Raw genomic sequence first — 15,713 nt, 5'->3', positions numbered from 1 at the left:
CCCTGCTGCGGACTTGCACCCTCCGAACCACCCCGCTCCGAACTTCCATCCTCCGAACCACCCCACTCCGAACTTCCACCCTCCGATCCACCCAGCTCCGAACTTGCACCCTGCGTACCACCCTGTTCCGAACCACCCCATTCCGAACTACCACCCTCCGAACCACACCGTTTCGAACTTCCACCCTCCGAATCACCCTGCTCCGAACTTCCACCCTCCGATTCACCCTGCTCCGAACTTCCACCCTCCGATTCACCCCGCTCCGTTATAGCTTCAAAACCGGAGGTACCTCATAAAATTTAGATGTTGTATGCAAATATCTTTAGAACTGTTGCAGATACAATCTCCAAATTTTGTATGCGTGACGGAATTTGATGTAAAAATAAATTTACCAAATTATATTCAAATCGGTTCAGATTTGGATATAGCTCCCACATACATATATTTTCGGCCGATTTTCTTATTTTATGTACCAAACATGCTATTTATGTCCAATTTCAACTAAATTTGGAATGTTTGACGGAACTCGGTCTGGAAATAAACGTGCCAAATTATATCAAAATCGGTTCAGATTTGGATATAGCTCCCATACATATATATTTTCGGTCGACTTCCTTATTTTATGCACCAAACACGCTATATATGTCCAATTTCGCTAAAATTTTGAATTTCTGACTAAACTTGTTCTAGAAATAAATGTGCGGAATTATATTGAGATTGGTTTAGATTTAGATATAGCTCCCATACACATATATTTTCGGCCGATTTACTTATTTTATGCACCAAACACGCTATATATGTCCAATTTCGCTGAAATTTAGAGGGTCTGACGGAATTTGTTCTAGAAATAGATGTGCTAAATTATATATAGATCGGTTCAGATTTGAATATAGCTACCATATATATTTTCGGCCGATTTCCTGTATTTTATGCACCAAGCACGCTATATATATACAATTTCGCTGAAATTTGGAATTTGTTACAAAACTTGGTCTAGAAATAAATGTGCCAAATTATATCGAAATTTCGCTGAAAGTTGGAATGTGTAACGGAATTTGGTCTAGGCATAAATGTGCCGAATTATATCGAAAACGGTTCAGTTTTGGATATAGTTCCAATATATATTTTCGGCCGATTTTCCACAATTGATGCACCAAACACGCTATTTATGTTCAATTTCGCTGAAATTTGGAGGGTCTGACGGAATTTGTTCTAGAAATAAATGTGCGAAATTATATAGAGATAGGTTCAGATTTGAATGAAGCTCCCATATATATTTTCGGTCGATTTCCTGTATTTTATGCACCAAGCACGCTATATATGTCCAATTTCGCTGAAATTTGGAATGTGTTACAGAACTTGATCTAGAAATAAATGTGCCAAATTATATCGAAATCGTTTCAGATTTTGATATTGTTCCCATATATGTTTTCGGCCGATTTCCTGTATTTTATGCACCAAACACGTTATATATGTCCAGTTTCTCTGAAATTTGGAATGTGTAACGGAATTTGTCCTAGACATAAATGTGCCAAATTATATCGAAACCGGTTTAGATTTGGATATTGCTCCCATATACATATATTTTCGACCGATTTCCTTATTTTATGTACCAAACACGCTATATATGTCCAATTTCGCGGTCTAGAAATAAATGTGCCAAATTATATCGAAATCGGTTCAGATTTAGATATAGCTCCCATATATATTTTCGGCCGATTTTCCGCATTTGATGCACCAAACACGCTATACATGTCCAATCTCGCTGAAATTTGGAATTTGTAACGGAATTTGGTCTAGACATAAGTGTGCCGAATTATATCGAAATCGTTTCAGATTTGGATATAGCTGCAATATATATTTTCGGCCGATTTTCCACATTTGACGCACCAAACACGCTATATATGTTCAATTTCGCTGAAATTTGGAGGGTCTGACGGTATTTGTTCTAGAAATAAATGTGCTAAATTATAACGAGATCGGTTCAGATTTGAATATAGCTCCCCCATATATAGTCGGCCGATTTTCCGCATTTGATGCACCAAACACGCTATATATGTCCAAATTCGCTGAAATTTGAAATGTATTACAGGACTTGGTCTAGAAATAAATGTGCCAAATTATATCGAAATCGGTTCAGATTTAGATATAGCTCCCATATATATTTTCGGCCGATTTTCCGCATTTGATGCATCAAACACGCTATACATGTCCAATCTCGCTGAAATTTGGAATGTGTAACGGAATTTGGTCTAGACATAAATGTGTCAAATTATATCGAAATCGGTTCAGATTTGGATATTGCTCCTATATATATTTTCGGCCGATTTTCTGTATTTGATGCATCAAACACGCTATATGTGTGCAATGTCGTTGAAATTTGGGAGGTCTGACGGAATTTGTGCGAAAAATAAATGTGCCAAATTATATGGAGACCGGTTCAGATTTGGACATACTATATACGTATGCCCAATTTCACTGAAATTTGGAAAGCGTGACGAAATTCGTTATAGAAATAAATGGGACAAATAATATCGAAACCGGTTCAGATTTGAATATAGCTCCCATATATTTTCGGCTAATTTTCTGTATTTTATGCACAAAACGCGCTATGTATGTTCAATTTCAATGAAATTTGGAATGTGAGACGGGATTTGGTCTAAAAATAAATTTGACAAATTATATCGAGATCGGTTCATATGGGAATATAGCTCCCATATATATTTTCGGTCGATTTCATGTTTTTGTTACGTATGTTCAATTTCAATGAAATTTTGAAGACTTAGCTGTCAGTAGAAGTCATCATTATTTACACAAGTACTTATAGTTGGGAAGGAATTAACCAAGGCTATAGCTATTAAGTATAATATCTTTGAGAGACTTCTTAAGATTTATGTTTTATTATGATATATCTAAATCATTAGGAATACTTATATGCGGAAAGGCTTTCGGAGGAGTGTTACCTCCTGAAACATACAAAAATACCATAGTAGCTCCATAACAACCCTAAATAGGTATTCCATTATATTTTATCGTAGTCGGGGCAGCAAAGCGCACCGGGTTCAGCTAGTTATATATAAAAGACCATGTGTGTATGTTGTATGTTCCGTGTAGAGTGACGACTTGTACATTTTGTTGTATTACGGAGTGGGCGGAGTACCTCCCCAATGTCGTGTTTTTTAAAAACGCTCACGTATTGTTGAGAAAGTTAATTTGCGAGGCAATTTTTGTTGTGTCTCCGACCCTAGGTACACTTTTTGGGAACTTAAGGCGCGATCACGCCCAATTTTTTTTAAAATGTGATATCTCTGACACTTCTGAGCCGATTTTCAGGGAATGTATCGGGATAATCCTGGTGAAAATCACCTGGTGCCTGGTGAAAATAAACTATATATTTTGTGGACTTTCGGCGGAGCGGGGTTTGATAAGCAATGGTTGTTGTGTCTTCGACCCGAGGGTCTTATTTGTGGCTTTAAGACCCGACCACGCCCACTTTTTTAAATATGTTATATCTTTAAAACTTCTAAACCGATTTAAATGCAATTTTCAGATGATGTACAGGGATGGCCCTTGGTGGAAAAAGGCAATAAATTTTGTTAAATTTCGGAGGTGCGGGTATACCCTGTGTCATATTTTTTTAAATACGCTATATATGTACAATTTAGAAACCATAAGACCCGATCACTCCCACTTTCTTAAATATGTTACAAATCAATGGAAATACCAGATGTTATGCATAGCGAAGCTTGGGTCTCATTGGAGAGCAAGTATTTAAATTAGAAGGCAACATATCGATAGCTATAGCTTCATCAGGTATATAATATATACATTATAAGAAGGTGGAAGGATGACCCAGTTGGCCCTTAACTGGAACGAATATACGATGGCACATAATAATTTAAGAAGCTATTCACCTTTAGATTTCAGATTTTAGACTTTTATTTATAGTCAGATTTTAGATTTTTTATTTATAGCCACCTGAAGATCCCGATTAATAAGCGATGCAAGAAAAATAAAATTGCTGACTTAAGGTAACATAAAACTGTTTCAATGGCCAGCAACGCGGACCGGGTCGGCTAGTTATCTATAATTTAGCATTTGGAGTTCCTAGAGGTAAAAACTGTATCTACCAAAAATTACGGATATAGGTTGTTTTTCAGACCGAAATTCCTATAATTTGGCATTTAGTGTTTCTAGAGATTTACCAAAAATTGTAGATATACATAGGTCCATGTTTAAGTATAGACACCATATAAGGGCACCACCCGATTTAGTGTATTTTTAAATTTTTAACCACATTTTCAGCCCGAAATGATTGAAATTATACACTTACGGCTCATAGTAGTCAAACAACTGTTTCACCATTTTTAATCACGATATTTTATGGTGAAGGGTATAAAAAGTTCGTTAATTTTGTGAATGACGTTTCCGACTTTTACAACTTTTTGACCGATGAAATCGTGAAAAGTCGAAATAAACAAAAGTCGCTACAATGCAACGTTATCGCTTTATATGGCGTATGAGCAATATAATGGAGAATAGAGAAAATTATCATACGCCACATGAACCGAGCACATTTATTTATGTAAGTCAGGGTCGCCCATCTGTATACTGCGGGCGCCCACTGAGTTGTTTTGTATTTGCTATTCTCTCTCATGCTCAGTGTACGTGAACAAAAACGAATGACAAACATCATTTGGTTATTTGTTTTTTGTTTCACCTATAGATGAACACTTGATATAGTTTGATGGAACTCTCTGGGGCGACGCTGATTTAGATACATTCTTTAAAATCAGTCTTATCAGCGCCAATGCCACAACCGAAACAAAGATGAGCAAACCTAGAATATATTTAAAGTTCGCTTAGAAGAAAAATATGACAGTTTACCTGTAAGTGACATTAAAATTATACTGGGTGATTTTAAGGCCAAATGTGGAAAAGAGAACAAGTAAGAAAGTATCAGTCAGCTTTGTCGGCTTTTGGTATGCCTTTGACACAAAACCAATACAGAAGCAATGAACTTAAGTGTGCTAAAACAGATACTTAATTTTAAAAATAAAAAGCATTTTCGTAGTTCACAAAAGAAGTTCTGGACGTTTCAAGTGGAAATTTTAATTGTTCATGTGGTAGGTCTCATAAACAGTGGGCTTAACTATTCCACTAAAGACCGAATGAAATCAAGTCATTCCTTTCGATAGTTATCGTGCCAAAAGCCATTTGAGTACCGTAGTTTTCTGTCGGCTGGATTAGGTTCAGTCTCATCCAGGGTCCCCATAAGGACCCACTAAACCTTATCAAATGAGAGGACTAGTAATCTCCCTTTCCTGGGGGCTAAATCGGGGATTTATTGAATAAATACTAATTTACAATCTACTTGTGTTTAAAGGCGATAACAATGAATTCAATGGGTATATATTTGGAGTAATAGTTAGCGTAATGATTATGCAGCTCGTGTTCAATTATCGGGTTCTTCTTCGAGGGAAACGGTGTTGTTTGTGTTCGGGTGCGAATGATCGGGAATACGATGTATTCGGTGTTCGTCTGTAGATGATCTGGAAGACGAGGAATTCGGTGTTCGGCTGCAGATGATCGGGATGACGATGTATTCGAGGTTCGGCTGTAGATGATCGGGAAGACGATGAATTCGGTGTTCGGCTGCAGATGTTCGGGAAGACGATGAATTCGGTGTTCGGCTGAAGATAATCGGGATGACAATGAACTCGGTGTTCGGCTGCAGATAATCAGGAAGACGATGTTCTCGGTGTTCGGCTGCAGATGCACGGGGACACGATGGGTTCTGTTGCTGATGCTCGGGGACACGGGGGTTCGGTTATTAGTCTAGTTAGTCTAATTTCTACCATGCGCTTCTGGTTTCTAAATACGGAACAGTTGACCCGAAGGCCCAGTGGAACAGCTGACCCGAAGGCCCTGTGGAACAGCTAACGCGAAGGCCGTGTGGAACAGCTGACTCGAAAGCCCTGTGTATGTATTAGCCACCACAACTTAATGGGTGGCCCTCAAAAAGTATTCCCAAAGCTTCAGCACCGAAGTGTAAGTTGGCGAATTTATAACAGTATTTTGTTTCAACCCGTGTAGCTTACCCCCTGCAGTAGTCAGCTCCCCATTCACAACCATTTCAGAAATACTTCAGTGCCCTGGAGTATGAAGTAAATGAGAATTATTAGTCGTAAGTACTGACGGCGATCGTTGCAAACATACTCCAGAATGAACTTCTCTCTTGCATATATTCCGAAGCGAATGGGTAGTAATGACGTACTGTATGTTGCATATTGGATGGCTTGTTCCGTATGGGAAGGATAGTTGTTGTTGTATTATGTAAGTGAACATTTTGTCACGTTACAGTTGGTCACCGTTGTATTTTCCTGAGCTCTTGGGTGGTATGGAATTGCCCACAAAAAAATATATCATTGAAATCAAAATTACATTGACTACGTCGGATGAAACTGCAATTTAGAACATTTTTAGCTTTTTTGAGGTAAGTACCGACGGTTTGTCTGATATAAAAGTATCTTTGGAAGAATTTTTTCGATGTGCAAAGATTTTTTTGGAACTTTTCCCAGTAGGTATAGACTGGCCCGCAAAAAATGTTAGCGTTGTAATAGGGACCGCGAGAAAAAACCCGAGGTATATCCGTATAATGCATTTGGGCGATTTTTTTAAAATTTTGTGTGGGATGTAGGTTAGGCCGGGGCGATTTGTATGGAAGGAAAAAAGTGTTATCGGGCGCCTGGAGTTTCTGATTCTTGGGATTGTACTGAGAAAAAAAGTCAACTAGACCATATGTCTACGGTGAAAATCGAGCCCCCGGATTTTGACTTGAAGTTTTTTTTTCAAGGATTTTTGGATATTTTGGCATATAACAACCAAACCACTGATATTTTCGATCCAACACACAGACAACAATTGTAGCCAAGACAATAATAAAGAACTCAAGAAGGTGCACATTTTTCGGAAAATATCGATAAATGACACTGTGCTACAAAATGGGACTCAAATTCAGTGGGTGGAAAATCCCTTTTGGAGATGAAAGCCCTTGGTGAGTGTACTAAGAACCCAAAAGGAAATTTTCACCATAGGTCAACTTTCCGAGATATCGCGTGATTGATGGTTTAATTTTGGCCCCTTAATTTGCGAGAAAATAGCTTTATATCTCTGTTAAGCGTTATTGTAGCTTCATTTTGAGATTACATGCCTTCAGTCAAATCGAGTGGTGAATCTTTTTGTAGAATATTTTATCCCTCTAACTCCATTCCTTTTCCATTCCTTTTTGGACCGTAGTAAAAGTACCACAAGACGAGATTTTACAGCATCCAAATATTCTACAAAAATGTTGTTCAGAAGATTTTAGGTACGGTTCTCATTGATGACCAATCGATATTTCCCCGTTTTCATGGTCCTTTTTGACATTTACCCGTATTTTGTTGAGAAAACTATGTTTTGTTTTTATGTATATTCGTTATTGGTCTGTGGTGCATCTGAAATACTTACCATAAATAGCTCTTGTAATGACGAACACGTTAATAACAAATTTTATTGAAGGATAGATCCGGTTATCTTAATTTTTGAACCGGATAATCTGATATCAAAACCGATTTTGGAACCGGTTTTAAGTAACCGATTAATCGTATATGTATATCATTGGAAAGCTAATAAAATGGTCAATCAAATGACAGCAAGTAGCTGATTACATGATTACAACTTTGTTGGTTCCGAATCTAGAACAAAAAAAAACGCTTTCTTAAACCGATTTTGATGTAAAATATCACCGAAAAATGTGCACCTTCTTGAGGCCATAACTGCCTGAAGGAGCGTTCCAATGCTTTTGCGATGTACTAGAGAGTTCTTTATTATTGTCTTGGCTACAATTGTTGTCTGTGTGTTGGATCGAAAATATCAGTGTTTTGGTTGTTATATGCCAAAATATCCAAAAATCCTTGAAAAAAAACTTCAAGTCAAAATCCGGTGGCTCGATTTTCACCGTAGACATATGGTCTAGTTGACTTTTTGTGCTCAGTACAATCCCAAGAATCAGAAACTCCAGGCGCCCGTGATGGTGTTCAAATCGCCCCACTCTAATGTAGGTACCCGAAGGGTTGGACCGGTATTACCCATCTTTGAACTTAAACTAATTTTGGACAAAATACTAGATTTTCGGACTAAATCAGTTGGTCAGTAGTCGTGCGCTCCAGACGGACGTCTGGACGTCCAAATATTCATGGGGTCTAAAACCATTATTTCAATAAGGCACATTTTTGATCGGGTATAATAATGAATAACAAGGAATAATCTGACATCGGTATGAGGATGACAGACTTCGCAGTGGCAAAATCATGGTATCTTACAGCACTAGATGTAACCCATATTGATCACATTCCTATACTTTTTAAAATGGCAAAAGTAGTAAAAGTTTTGAACTGCTCTCATATCATTTGTGTGTTTTTTGAAATCTTCGTCCGAACATATTTATGGGAGCTATATCCGAATCTGAACCGATGTTGGTATAATTTGGCACATTTATTTCTAGACCAATTTCTTTGTCAATTTATGTTCATATTTTTGTGCGCCTAAATACACTGTTGGTAAAGTTAACACAGTAGGCGAGCATAAGCACATGTGTAATTACACTGTCTGACGAATTTGATTTCGAAACTAGAAAATTGTCCTCATTCATTATGAATGTAGACAAGTGCATATTTTTCGTACATAGGAGTGGCTTAGGTATGAAACATTTTTCAACCAATAAAAAGTTGCAGTTTTTACAACAAAAGATTTTTTTAGCTGCACTTCTCTGTACAAAAACACATATGAATGTGGTCGTATATTGCGTAAAGTAAATTTTTTTCTTTGACAGTTTATTTCGACCCATTCCAATCTACAGCAATTACAATTGTGTTGTTTATTTCCGTATGCCATCATTCATGGAATTGACGACGCATGTTGGACATTTTCGTGTTTAATCAATTTATGCATTTTATTTTCATTCCTTGTTCAACGAAGGCTATTGTCGTGAATTTTTAATGGGAAATTTTGTAAATTGTTCAGTTGCAGGGGAATATAAAACGTACGTTTTAGAAATGTATGACAATTGTGGATTTTCTTTTTGTTGCTGTTTATGTCCAAATGTGGTGCTGTTCTATTTTGCAATTAGGTTTCAGTTGACAAACTATTGTTACAAATTAATGGTGAATCGTGAGTTTTCCAACGTTTACAATTATTTGCAGTTTTATTAGAAAATAAATTAAATACATAATGACACAATGTATAAAAATCTAGTAATGGGCAATATAATTGCGTAATAGGATACCATCACAATGGATATTTATAATTTCTACAGAATTTAAAATTGTACAGAATTTTCAGTAATGCATTTATTCGTTTATCTATTTATTTATAAAATGTATCTTATATTAATATGTATAAGATAAATTGGAAGAACAGCATTAGCAACTTAGACCATCAGCTATTATTCGTTTATATTTTGAAACATGCAATATATATTTGTAATATTGGCTGTTTTAATTATGGTTAATTGCTAATTAAAATGTGTGCCTTTTTTGAGTCATGTCTTAGTAAAAATTAGAAGACACGTTTCCCGGCGTTTTTGCCGATCATTCCACTTTCGGGGTTGTGGTCCCACAAAGACCTGAGGACTTGATGTCAGGCTCATATCCTCTAAGCAGCAATGAGTTTGGTTTAACTAGTGGAAGCAAAGTTATAGCTCTCATCTTAAAATAATAATAATTTTGAACACATAAAATCTATGCAACCTCATCTTCAAGGTCAAAACCGGCAAAGTCAAAGTTCCCTTAGAATTTTTTTCGGATTTTGGTCTACATATATCAAACTGATCAAAATTGAAGCAAAGAAACAACCACAAAAGTGTACCTTATATATCATTAAACAACTTTCGGTTTTTGGTGCTAAGTTTCATGCCCACAGAGAAACTCGAATGTCAAATTACAGCTACTACGGTTAAACATTTTAGATAAAATCCTCAAAATACGGAAAATCGGGATGTACCGTTATATGGGGGCTATTCCAAAATCTGGACCTGCCTTTAACATTTTTAGTGAAGTAGTTTTTTGACAACTGGGAACCCCAAACTTCAAATTACAGGTATTTCGGTAAAAAAATATAGCTAAAACGCCCAAAATACTGAAAATCGGGAGGTACCGTTATATGGAGGCTATACCAAAACGTGGGCTGATATAACCCATCTTCGAACTTGGCCATCCTATTGAGAAAAGACACTTGGGTGCAAAAATACAGCGCTCTAGCTTATTTATTTTGGACACTAGAGTGATTTCAACAGACGGACAGACGGACATGGCTTTATCGACTCAGAATTTTATCCTTTCCAGGGTCTGAAAAGTATATTTCAATGCGTTATAAACAGAAAAACAAACTTAATATAATCTCCATTCTATGGTGGAGGGTATAAAAAGGACAAACTATTCGATAGAATAATTCCTCACAATCTTTAACTGAAAACATTTCATCTCAAAATGATGAAACTATATCTCCAAAGAGAGATATAAAGCTATTTTCTCAATAAATCAAATTAATCAGGTTGTGAGAGATGGAAGACATTCATCGAGCGTGTTGGATGTACGATCGTTCCGAGGAGCAAACATAGATTCGGACCATTACCTCGTTGCAGCAAAGGTACGTACCCGTCTACACGTTGCAAATAAAGCACGGACAGACACAACACGAAAGTTGGACACCGCTAAGCTGCAAACACAACAGATAGCCACAGCATATTCCACTCAACTGACCCAATTGCTTAATGAAAGCGCTTCTCGTCCCGATAACATATCAGCACAATGGCAAAATATTGCCCACTCCATGCAAACAGCCGCAAAATCAGTACTTGGATACCAGAGACCTCCACCAAAGAATCCATGGTATGACCAGGAGTGCCGTGCTGCTACCGAAGAAAAAAATGCGGCATATAGGGCTACTTTACAATCAGTAGCAACGCGTAGCGCACGATAGAGGTATCGGGAGAAAATGAGAGAGGAGAAATGTCTGTTCCGCAGGAAAAAGTGAGAGATGGAAAAGAGGGAGTGAAACAAATAGAGATGTACAGGAGACAGAACGCAGTCCGAAAATTCTACCAAAGAGTGAAGCATCAAACCGAAGGCTTTGGTACAGGCATATCCTCCTGTAGAGACCAACAAGGTAATCTGATAACTGATAAAGATAGTGTGCTCAGGATATGGAAAGAACATTTTTCCAAACTGTTGGTATCCGATAGCAGTGAAGACGGCGAAGACACCACTGATCCAATCCCAGAAAATGGTATTGAATGTATACCGCCCAGCCAGGATGAGGTAAGGACAGCAATGAACCGGCTGAAGAATAATAAGGCGGCAGGAGCAGATGGCCTACCAGCCGAGCTGTTCAAAACCGGAGCCGACACGCTGATAAGGTGTATTCATCAGCTAGTTAGCACCATCTGGCAGGAAGAACGAGTACCCGACGATTGGAACGTGAGCATCCACAAGAAGAGTGATAAGACTGTGTGCTCCAATTACAGGGGCATAAGTCTGCTCCCTATTGGATACAAGATAGTATCTGGCATATTGTGTGAGAGACTAAAGCCTATGGTCAATGAAATTATTGGACCCTATCAGTGCGGCTTTAGACCTGGCAAATCCACCGTTGACCAGATAAGGTAAGGACAGCAATGAACCGGCTGAAGAATAATAAGGCGGCAGGAGCAGATGGCCTACCAGCCGAGCTGTTCAAAACCGGAGCCGACACGCTGATAAGGTGTATTCATCAGCTAGTTAGCACCATCTGGCAGGAAGAACGAGTACCCGACGATTGGAACGTGAGCATCCACAAGAAGAGTGATAAGACTGTGTGCTCCAATTACAGGGGCATAAGTCTGCTCCCTATTGGATACAAGATAGTATCTGGCATATTGTGTGAGAGACTAAAGCCTATGGTCAATGAAATTATTGGACCCTATCAGTGCGGCTTTAGACCTGGCAAATCCACCATTGACCAGATATTTACCTTGAGACAAATCCTGTAAAAGACCCAAGAAATGCAGATCGACGTCTTCCATCTTTTCGTCGATTATAAAGCAGCATTCGACAGTCCTATACGTTCAAAGGTGTTCCAAGCCATGTCTGAGTTTGGTATTCCTGCACAGCTCATTCGGCTTTGTAGAATGACGTTAACTGAGAAGAGATCCTCAGTTAAAATAGGAAAGAACCTCTCCGAAGAGTTTATTACCAAAAGAGGTTTCGGACAAGGAGACGGCCTGTCGTGTGATCTATTCAACATCCTGCTGGAAAAGGTCATACGAGACGAACAGCCATATGTTACTGGCTTATCCCGACAACATTGACATCATGGGTCGATCGGTAAAGGAAGTAACTGACACCTTTGCAAAAGTCGAAAGAGAATCTGCTAAAGTTGGTCTGGCAGTAAACGGCGAAAAAACAATGTTGATTTTGTGAAATACGAAGAAGAATAGTGTTGGCTAACAGATGCTACTTTGGGCTGAGTAAGCAGTTTAGGAATAAAGCCACCTCTCGTCAAACAAAAGTAACACTTTCCAAAAACTGATACTACCCGTGCTAATGTATGGTTCCGAAGCATGAGTACTTGCTCAAGCAGATAAGGCAGTGCTTGGTGTGTTTGAGAGGAAAATTCTTCGAAAGATCTACGGGCGGATTTTCGTTGACGGTGAATATCGACGTCGCATGAACCACGAGCTGTATCAACTATACAATGACATCAATGTAGTTGAACGAATAGAGATACAACGATTGCGATGGCTAGGCCATGTTATAAGAATGAGTGATGATGAACCCGCTAAAAAGGCGTATAAATACGGGCCGCATGGAGGTTCTCTCAGATCTGGAAGGCCAAAGCTTCGTTGGAGCGAACAAGTCAAACGATATATCAGAAAGCTACATATCCCAGATTGGGAAAATACAGCAGCAAACTGAGAGGATTGGAAATTTTTTCTTAGTTCGGCTTATGGAACAAATGTTCTGTAAAAGGCCAGCTAAGTAAGTACTTTTGTTTGCAAAAATTTAAAGGATCACGGATATGCAAACGGTATTTTGTTCTATGGTGGAGAACAATTGACAGGAAATAATTGTTCTCCACCACAATATAAAATACCGTTTGTATATGAAGAAAGGACAAAATTTTTTAGTTTTCCATTAAAAAAAATTAAAAATTTTTTTTTAAGCTACATGAAAGATTTTTGGTACATAGATTGGGAAAAAAATGCCATTCTTAAATCTGTTCGTGATACTAATTTTGGTTGTTGCGCGCAAAAGTTATGGCGGTTTCAATTCTGATAAAAAGAAAAAAATCTTTAAAAGACTCTAATCATTATATTAAAAAACTCTCTTAATTAGGGGCTCCCTACATACTATATGTTTACTGAGGTCCCATAACTTTAGTGAAAAAGTTGTGCATTTTCGCGGAAATTAGGAAAGAATTCCAAACAATTGGTAGTTTGCAACTTGTTTTAATAAAATTCAACCTGCTTATGCCTCTGAAAAATAAATAAAAAATATGTACGTAATCTATACATCGCGAAGATTCAAAACTATACAAATCCGTTTAGTGGTTTTCATATTATAGCGAAAACAAAAAAATATATTGAGGAAATTTATAAAATGTTTGTAAGAGAAAATATTTATTAAAATTTATTTTGTGAGTTAGTTGAACAAAATGTAAGAAAAATAGGTCGGAGTTTTTCTTCTATTTTAGTTAAATTTCACGCAATAAATCACATTTTTTATTCTAATCACTTCTCGAAAACACGCTAACATCTAGCAGAAGATATGGATATCTTTCAAATAAATGTTGGGATCCTTTAAATGGGGTATAATCTTGAAATAAAATTGTATCGGGTAATGTTCATTTTGAAATGCGTGTAAATCGCGAAATCCTCAAAATCACTTGATGCGCATGCGGTTTACCAATACAGCGAATTATTCTCTTTTAATTTGAACACATTTGCCAGGATTTACTTTGGCCGCTAAGATGTAGCATCGTCTGCAGTTTAGTGTGCAACAAACTGTATAACGCTTATATTTTGCACAAAGTGCATACACTTTTTATGCGCATCCGATTTCACTATCAACCGTGAAAAAATACATCGATCTAAACATATTTCAATAAAATCCATCAAGAACCGTGGATGTAGCATCACACAGTATTTTTTGGATAAATCGGATACAGCTCCCACGCCACTAAATTTTTCAAACCGCTGTTTTCGCACAAACGCGAGTGATGATTCACTTTCTTCATTGAAATGGAAACGATCCACATAAAACGCGAATTTGTCAGCGATATTTTGAAAAACATTTTTCGCAAATTTTTCAATTTTTGCAGTAGCCATTTCCGCCGTTCTAGTAGATGGATTTTTATGATCTGTGATTCATATGATCCGGATCGTCGAAAAACTAAAATATCGCGGGGTACCAGCACACTCAAAACGATATTGTAAATACTGTACCCAAAAAATAGATTTTTTAGAAAAAATATCACACTAAATTTTGGACTTTGGCAGTAGATTACTCTTCTGCTGTGTGGGCTACATACTCAATATACATATCAGATTATGCGAAATCGCGAGTTCTTTAATCCTATAATTGGTTTTTCGAAATATCCGAATGCGCGTCCCAGTTACATAAAAAATACAAAAAACACCTGAAATCCGGCTTCAAAATGTCAGCGTCCATAAAAGGTGGATGCAGTGGAAATTTTGGAAAGTGATACATTAGAAGTGTAATCTTCATTTTGTATTCTCCTACTTTTACTTTGGACAGATGTCCGTCAATTGAATGGTTTAATCAGAAATCGAATAGCAATGTAAAAAACCTGTTTAGCTTCAACGTGTTTTTACCTATGTTTTTTCCTTTACGCGGTCGTAACTACCACGTAAATTAAATTTTTTTGCTAAATCTTTGAGCTTTGTACAAAAACATCTAAAATAATCCAGCAATAGTCATAGTTCCTGGTAAACTACAATAGTTCGCGTATTATAATAGTGCAAACCTTGGCTTCATGGAAACTAAAAAATTTTGACTTTTCCTCATATATGTTTGTTACAGCTTTCTTTTAAAATAAATAATGGTTTTTGAAAAAAAAAATGTTGGTGTTCCGAATTTAATGTTGTATTTCTACAATGTAGAAAATCATTTTGTCCGGAGTCGGAGTCGAGTTATTATTTTCGACTCAGACTCCGACTACGGAAAAACGCTGAGATACGTGTCTTCTTATTTTCTTCTTATGAAATTCGTAATAAAGTTAAAAATCTACTTTTCAATATTGCTTTAACATAAATTTATATATTAAAATTTTATAAAATATCCAATTCCAAAGAGTATGAAAGAATCAATTGCGAAATATACCTGAATGATCTTTGATATTACTTCCATTTTCTATTACAGCATTTTTGTACACTTTTTTTCCAATTTTCTTAAGTGCAATTTTATGTGCCAATGACGATATTCACCCAACTGTGTAACGTTAATACCAGTCAACTTTACACGTCTTGTGTGCAGTGTTCAATTTGCTAAATTGTACGAAAGACCATAGACATTGAAAATGAGGTTTCAAATTGTAATGGCATTTGATGTTTTATATATTTATTGGCAATATTGCAATAGTAGTATGGTGGTTGCATCACTAAAATTATTAGGAAA

The sequence above is a fragment of the Musca autumnalis genome, unplaced genomic scaffold (genome assembly GCF_047663935.1).
Source record: "Musca autumnalis isolate F117 unplaced genomic scaffold, ASM4766393v1 scaffold_1, whole genome shotgun sequence".
NCBI classification, from domain to species: Eukaryota; Metazoa; Arthropoda; class Insecta; order Diptera; family Muscidae; genus Musca; species Musca autumnalis.
The sequence above is the reverse complement of the archived record's forward strand: the minus strand, read 5'-3'. Positions refer to the sequence as shown.